This window comes from Xiphias gladius, chromosome 24, assembly GCF_016859285.1.
Source record: "Xiphias gladius isolate SHS-SW01 ecotype Sanya breed wild chromosome 24, ASM1685928v1, whole genome shotgun sequence".
Classification (NCBI taxonomy): Eukaryota; Metazoa; Chordata; class Actinopteri; order Istiophoriformes; family Xiphiidae; genus Xiphias; species Xiphias gladius.
The window spans coordinates 9,663,279-9,671,329 of record NC_053423.1 but is presented as its reverse complement, the minus strand read 5'-3'; positions in this window follow the sequence as shown (position 1 = coordinate 9,671,329).

The following is an 8,051-nucleotide window of genomic DNA, read 5'->3' as shown; positions in this document are numbered from 1 at the left end:
TAATGATAACAGTGGTTTTGTTGAGACCAGCTGCAGTCTCTGAGCATTCTGTGCAAGAAAAGGCAGCAGGTAACAGCAGGAAAAAGTTTCACTGAGTAAAACAGTTGTAAAGAACATTTATTTGGCAACCTAGATTGACAATAATCTGCCACAAAAGAAAAATGCACAACCTCAGACACAACTTCACAAGCGCTGTTAATAATGTATGTAATGCCTGTCTTACTAGTGTGTCTCTTGTATTCCCTCTTGCTTACTTTCTCTTTTCTGATCTTCTATGCATGCATTATACAGCCCACCCTCTTTGTGTCTTTCCTGAACACACACACACACACACACACACACACACACACACAACTGACAGAAGTCATGACCTTGACCTATGCAAGTTACTGGCCTTAGCTCCAACAATAATGTTTATTCGTCTGTCTCAGGGAAGAAAAGACACGCCTGCCACTAGAAGCTAGTCAAAGCAGGAAATCTATGAGAGAAAATGTAGATGTCCTGCACATGTCCGCACAGAGAGACAGGCTCTGGCTCCAAGCCTGTGGCAGGCAGCTGTGATTCCTAATTGAGGAAGGTGCTAACTGGTAAAGTGTTGGTGACTTGCTTGGCCATGTGGAGGATTTGGACGCATGTTACTGAAAAAGACTACAGAGGATAAAGACCTTTTCCAGGTCTCAGCTTCAGTATGTAACCCTGACACTGATTCTGTGAAACCCTGGACTTTTGTTTCAGGGTTTTTAGCATTCGATGTCAGTGTTCTTTCTTCCTGCAATATCTGTGCATGAAAACTAAAGTGTGGTTGCGTTTAAGAAAGGATTGTGCTACTGGTAAATCAGCTATAGTTAAAGATATTCATTAGAGTTTCATGAAATCAAACCCAATTTTGATTTTATTTATGGTGTTCAAGGTATTAACATTCAGAAAATATAGTAGATTTATTGTTAGTGGTAGTGGAGTCCACCATTCCTGTGCTAGATTCAGATTGCCTGCACATACACAAGGGATTCACAGGGAACAATGCATGTATGTAATCTAGCATCAATTTCATTTTATCATGATCATATGAGCCTTGTTGTTTACTGTTTAGTCCCTTAATGCTGTATCAGAGCTTTATAAAGTTATTACTTATAAAACCCCAACATTTCCCACTGCTGCTACCTCACATGTGAGTGAAAAGTGGCAAAGTGTTAAACTGGCAAAACACACAATGGCTTTTATTGTGAAGCAGTCACAGGAAATGCGATGTATTTATCACCGAGGTTAGGGCCGACAGCAGTCATTCATCAAAAAGGAGTCAAAAAAACAAGGCAACGGCCACTTTCTGCATTTTTTGACTGTAATCAGTTCAATATTGCAGGGAATACACAAGAAAGAGCCACAGTGAGCCTTTAGATGAAGAGGTGACAGGTTGCACGCCTAGTACTCTGCCCTACTGTGTGGAAGAATACTCACATCGTATGCAGCTTAAAATCATATTCTTCTTTATTAAAACAATGGGATTTAGTTTAGCACTGTAAACAGATCCACCAGATTCCTTCTGTTGTATTTCTAACAAAGTACCTCCTCACCGAGTGTTTGCTGTAGTGTTAAACCGCACTTGTTGTCCCCATGGTAACCATGGTGATTCCTAGAGATATGGCAACATGACATGGCCATATCTCCATTTACTCCCTTTTCTCTCCGCCTTTGTTTCTCGTACTTTCAACTGTTTTTGTGGCACATCTGTATCAGACTCTTTATCCATCCTTGCATGTTGTGTTCTTTAGCTGGTAGCACCGTGATCCAAGAAGCTGGTTTCGGTCTTGGTTGCTCACGTGCCACCTCCATGGGTGGTCCTTGCTGCAGTTTTCCTGCAGTGGTGTTTGCACAGTTCACAGGTCTTTGTTTTTCTGGCATGTCTCTCTCTCCTTGCTAACCAAAGCCAGAGGCCTGTTGCCTGTTTTCTTTTGCAAAGCTACATATCTTCAAGCTTTCAAGGAGAAACTGAGCAAAAAGCAGAAAAACACAAGGAGGAGGGAAGAAGAAGAAGAAAGGCGGAAAAACACGAATGCTTTGCCTTCAAAACCAACTTTCTCCCTGTAGGTATATGTGAGAGTTAGTGTTAGCCCTGGTCTGCCGACATAAACTGTGGTTTGTTGGCAAAGGCCTGGCACACACGATGACAGCCTCATTATTTATATTCCATTTTGACAGCTTATTTTGTGTAATATGCACACATGTGTTTCCATCCTCGTGCTGCCATCTTCTCAGTTTCACAGGCATAAGTCAACTTAATGAATTTTGTTTTGTTTCCCCAAAGGGTGTGTTATGGATCAAACAGTCACTCAGTCACCGGCGCTTTATGGCTAATTCCCCCGACTCTGAACAAGGTCATATTGTTCACTATTTATACTCCCAGAATGATCAAAGTTAGAAAATGATGCCTTCCGACAGTTAATATTTCTAAATGCCTCGCTGAGAGCCAATTTTGTGTTATTCAAACTGTTTTCCCAGATGCATTTATCAGGACATATTACCCATTCAGAATTTGAAATATATCATGCGATATCCACAGACTGTGTGTGAACTGATCCCTAAGACGGTGACTGCGGTGTAATTTCTCCGTTTCCTTGTGTTTGGAAGATAGTGAGTGGTGGGACATGTGGAAACAGCTGTTTAGGGAGGAGGTTCCTATGAGCATCAAGGTCAGGACACATTCACAGAGCCAGACAGGAAGCCAGGTGGGACAGGATGCCAATATACTGTATATAAATGTGAGTGTGTGTGTGTGTGTGTGTGTGTGTGTGTGTGTGTGTGTGTGTGTGTGTGTGTGTGTGTGTGTGTGTGTGTGTGTGTGTGTGCGTGTGTTTGTGTGCGCGCATTTAGCAGGATGCATGTGTGTACATGCATGTGCCAATTCACAGACATTACTACTGTTAGCTTCACAGCTAAAGCTCAGTGGGGATATTTGGCTATAAAGGGGCTGTAACACAAAAAAAAACAAAACTAGAAAGTTCCCCAGGGTCAGAAAGTGGTCAAACGCGTAAACGAGTTTGTTATAATAGGACTAAACTTATAACAGCGGGTTTGAGAGGACCGCACTTACCTCCTGAGGCATTTGCATTGGGAACACAGAAGCTACTTAGCGTGAACAGAGAGGGTAAATATTAGGGACAGGATTGCTGCCTCTCAAAAGGTCATAGCCCAGATGTAGTGCCTGGGAGAACAGGACCTATGAGCGTAATACAGCTGGGAAACTTGTTGTCTCAGTGGGATGCAACATGGGAATTTACAGTGAAATTCGATCAGCAGTTTTTTGAATCTAAATCCACTATCGGATGTGCTTATCAAATCTGACTCCATTATATAATCTATCTAGTTTTTACCATTTTATAACAACATTATAGATAGCTTAAACTTACACATCCATTTGAGGTCTGTACTTTTTTTTGACCGAAAAGGTGGAAAGTTTGTGTTGTAACCTAATTAATGTTCACAACCTGTAGCCACAACCTGAAAACAAGATGAGCAGATAGGAAATGTTAACCAAATATTTATAAGATACATTGAAATAAAAGATATTGCCCATTTTATACAGGTTATTTTTCATGAGCCACCTGCTTGCTGTGTTTAATTTGCTGTGTTTAATATAATTCTAAATAGCAGACTATGGGTTTTGCATTGTTGGTTAGACAAAACAAGATATTTGAAGAAGTCACGTTCGGCTTTCAAAACTTTGTATTTTTCACTTTTTTTTTCTTCAACATTTCATATACCCAAACTGTTCTTTGATTGACTGAAAAAATTATAGACTAATAAATTATGAAAGTAACTTAGATGTAGGACTTAAATATGTTATCTGTTAAATGTTATCTAGAGATAACATTTATTTAGTTTGAATTGTTAACTTGAACTATCAATCCCGGAGGTCTCTTGATTACTAAATATCTCAATTACTTGAAATAAGCTAGACAGCCCCATTAATGTGACTTTTTAGAGTCTATCCATTAGACTGACAGAATAGACTCTGTCAGAAGGCGTGCTAAAACCACAAAACATTTAATAGCTAGGAATTTAAATCTTGGTATCACACTAGCAGAAATGACATTGGGCCATTCTGTTGTTTTTTAGGCAATACATTTTTGTCAAATCTCTATTGACTAGAAAATTCCAAAGCACAACTTTATAGGTTTGCTGGCAAACAAATTAATTTTTTCACTACGATAACATAGCATATACAGTATGTCAAAATGATTTATTCAAGTGATCACAAGAAAAACATCCTGTCAACATGTTTGACATCTCGCTATGATTAAAATCGTGTGTGTTAATTAATGGGTTTAAAGCATGTAACTATTGGCACAGCAACAGTGCTATTTATTATATCAAGATAATGAGATGATTAGGTCATGATTATGAAAAACAGTTTGTTATGAGAGTTAATGAGATAATTAAGATGTGATCTCGAGATAAAGGACCTAAAAACATTTGTAGCCAACCTTGTCACACTGGGCTTCACCACATTATACCTCAAATAATACAGCTTCTGTACTCTACACAGAAGGCTTAACATTTTCCTGTCTTAACAGTAATTCTTGAGAGTTAAGACACTCATGAATGAACTTTGCCCATCGTTGGACCACAGTGCCAGACCTTCATATCTAACTAGGGTGGAGTTTTGGATGTGCCGCTGAGATATCTAAACTCCGGCAGTTGACTTTATTTATTCTGACCTGATTGTTTGGGTTTGAGGATTCTGTTGCTCTTGCTGTGAGGGAAATTGCTCTCTTGCCTTTTGGTTCTGAAACGGAAAATGTTTTTAAAAACTATAACAAAAGAATCAAAACTTAACGTTTCTCTGTCTCTCACTGTGTTTGCGAAAGGTCACTGTTCTCTTTGCCCTGTCAGGACCAGGTAGCCCAGACGAGTCTGTCAGCGAGAGGGAGAAAGAAAATAAAATTTGAATTGTTGAATAGCTGGTAGAGTAATGAGCTTATCAGCCGAGTACAGATCTCTGGGTGTTTTGTTTTCTCTGTTTGCATGTAAGTGTGTTAGCAGAAGACTGGCAGGATATTGGTCGGGGTAGTGACCATGGAAATTACAGTTGCAAAGTGTGTTCGTGGTATGCACTTTGGAGATTGTTAAATGAGAGATGAACAGGACTAAAGAAGTTACATTTTGGAACTCACTAAAACCTCACAAAAGCTTCATAATCTGATAGGCTGGCTTTAACTCAAAGCATTGACGCTCACTTTTGGACTCCCGTCACTGCGCATTCTGCTAATGCACATATCCCATAACCTTGAATTGTGGTACAGTGGACGCGTATTCATGTATGCACACACACTGCAATGAAAGTTCTTCTGTTTGAGATATAGCAGCACTGTTGCACTCTGGAAACAATTACCCGGCAATAATCTTCACATTCTTTCATCCCACCACCAGCTCAGCTGATTGGGATATTCACTGGTACACGCTCACACACACACTTGCACATTTACTGTTTCTGCCATACAGTACAGTACAGTAGGTGCTCTCACTCCCTCTTCGGTTGATGACCAACCCTCCTCTCTTTCTCATGCTCACACACACACCTGACATCTGATTCCTGACTGGTGATTAATGACCCTAGAAGTCTTTCAGCAGAGACCACCCAGGGCCAAAATAACTTGCCATAAATACAGAAGTAGTAAATTACCATTCAGTCGCCACTCTTCTATTTGTGCCGCAGCATCTTGCATGTGCAAGTGCGTGCATGCACGTAAGTGTTTATGTGCCAGAGCAAGAAGGGTAGACAAGTTAGTGCTGAAACACTTCAACATGTGCACCCCCTCCTCCTGTCTTCAATCATTTGTGCGTGTGGTGTTTGTGAAGAAAGTGGGAGGAATTACTTTGCTAACACCTTTCAAACTGCTCAACCTCTTCATTTTCTCTCTTTCTTCCTTTCTCTTTTCCCCAGTCTCCTCTTGCCTGTTTCAACAGACGGCAGAATAACCCCAGCTGTCCTCTAATCTCCCCAGAGAGCCTTTTCCCAGGGTGGCAACACTGCCATCCTTTTTCTCTCCACTGTCCCCCCTTCCCCCCTTTATCAGTGTCAAATTATTACCCGAGGGTAAACTGATCTCAGCAACAATATGCATCAGATGAGCCAGGGGGATTCCAGCCAAAAACATCTCCTCCTCTACCTTCTCCCTCCATCCACCCATCCATCTATCCATCTAGCCATCCATCCACCCATCCACCTCCCCTCCTCCTCCTCTCATGCCTTCCCATCACCTCACACACACTCTCCACCCATGTGCCAGCCGAGTGCAGTGGCAGAGCCCCAAGACCATCTCAGAGGAATTTCCCTGTTGAAATTTATATCAGTTTCAGAGGCTTCAAGTTTTATCCACAGCGTGTGAAAAACTAAAATTCCCCTCTCCCTCTAGCATTCACCTTTCATTCCTTCCTCTCCTCTGTCTGCTGACTTCTTTAAATGTTTCTTTCTCTCCCTTTCTGAGTATACTCTCCACATTTGCCCTGTTTTTTTTAAAACTTTTTTCCTAATATCAGCCGTGCTTTTCAACTACGTATCTCTTTAAATTCACTTTCCTTTTGCTTCTTGCTTTCTCCTTTGCCTTTCTCCATCACCAGCTTTTTTTCACTCTCCCTAATGGCCCTGTGTAGGCACAGCCTGGTGAATGCCAGGCATTCTTTTGTAAGGTTACAACAGACAAAGGTGGACCAGATCACCTGAAAGAAAATGGCCCTTTTGAAACGTCGCCCAAGAAAAAGAGAGGCTGATAGAGAAGAAAAGAGGGAGCATAAAAGCAGAGGAGAAAAGAGAGGAACACCTGTCCTCTGCTGTCCTCATGTGAACCTTCAACTCTGACCTTTGTTACGTGATATCAGTGCCGTGTTTGAATGAAAGGGGATTAGCTGAAAGAAAGTGCCAATCTGCTATTGAAAAGCAAGGCCTTTGGGAGCTTTTAAAGGGTTTTTGTGCATCAGAGCAATAAGATTAAACACTGTCAAACCACATTAGCTCATGCTATCAACGCAATTACTACCATACAATACTTTACTCAGAGAGCGAACACTGACCTGACTAAACAAGGTCATATTACAACCCAAATCAATCTCACAAACACAAACAACCCTCCACCCTTCAACACACTCCAACCATTCACAAAACCCACTCAAGGAACATACATGCTTAATGCAAAACCCAAACAAATTCACCACACCACCACCTTTGACTAGAACAGACCCCTGTACATTAACACATAGTGGGTCTATGTTCGGTGATGCTAGGTGTGGTGTAGGGTGGAGAGTATCGGTGACGCCAACCTGCCTTTCACAGCTTATATTTGGGCCTTTGACGAACATCAAGGGCAAGGTCTGTGTGATGCAATGCAATGGTTTTCCAGTCAGTAAATGGCTGCTGTTTGTTTTTACTCTTACTAATGGAATGGAGCGAAGGAGAAAAGTGGAGTGAAAAAAGAGAAACTTATGACAACCAGGTGTTTTTTCCCTCTTCTCGGGAATGTTTCACCTTGTAAAAGCAAGCGAGTGGGAGGGGACTTGTGTACTGTGCTGAAGTGAATGGTTTGGGGAATTTTCAAGGGGTGTGTGCTGACCAAAAGGGTATGAGTGAGAATGAATGTGTGTTGTGTGAGAGCATTAGAGGGTGAGCTGAGATTTTTTTGAGGAGCCGTAGGCAGAATTCTTCAGTGGAACTGTAGCATAGCCATGAGTGGACGAGGCAAAGGCTTTCTTGTATTTGTGTATGAGCCTCCACCAACCAGTTTTTGGCCTCATTGAGCTACAGAAAGCTATTGCTTTTGTGGTAAGGGTGTGATCAACAACACACACACACACACACACACATGTTAACGCAGAAACACACACCTAGGGTATGAATGAATGGCAGGCCTGACTACCACACAGGGCTCCTATTGATGACATCATTTCTAAGCATCTGGTCACTCCACCCTTTCCATGTTCTGAGAGCCATTCAGTCAACTTCAAATGCACCATGGCTCTTTCACAGACATGACGCCTATTGCTTATTTTTTAGAGATTAT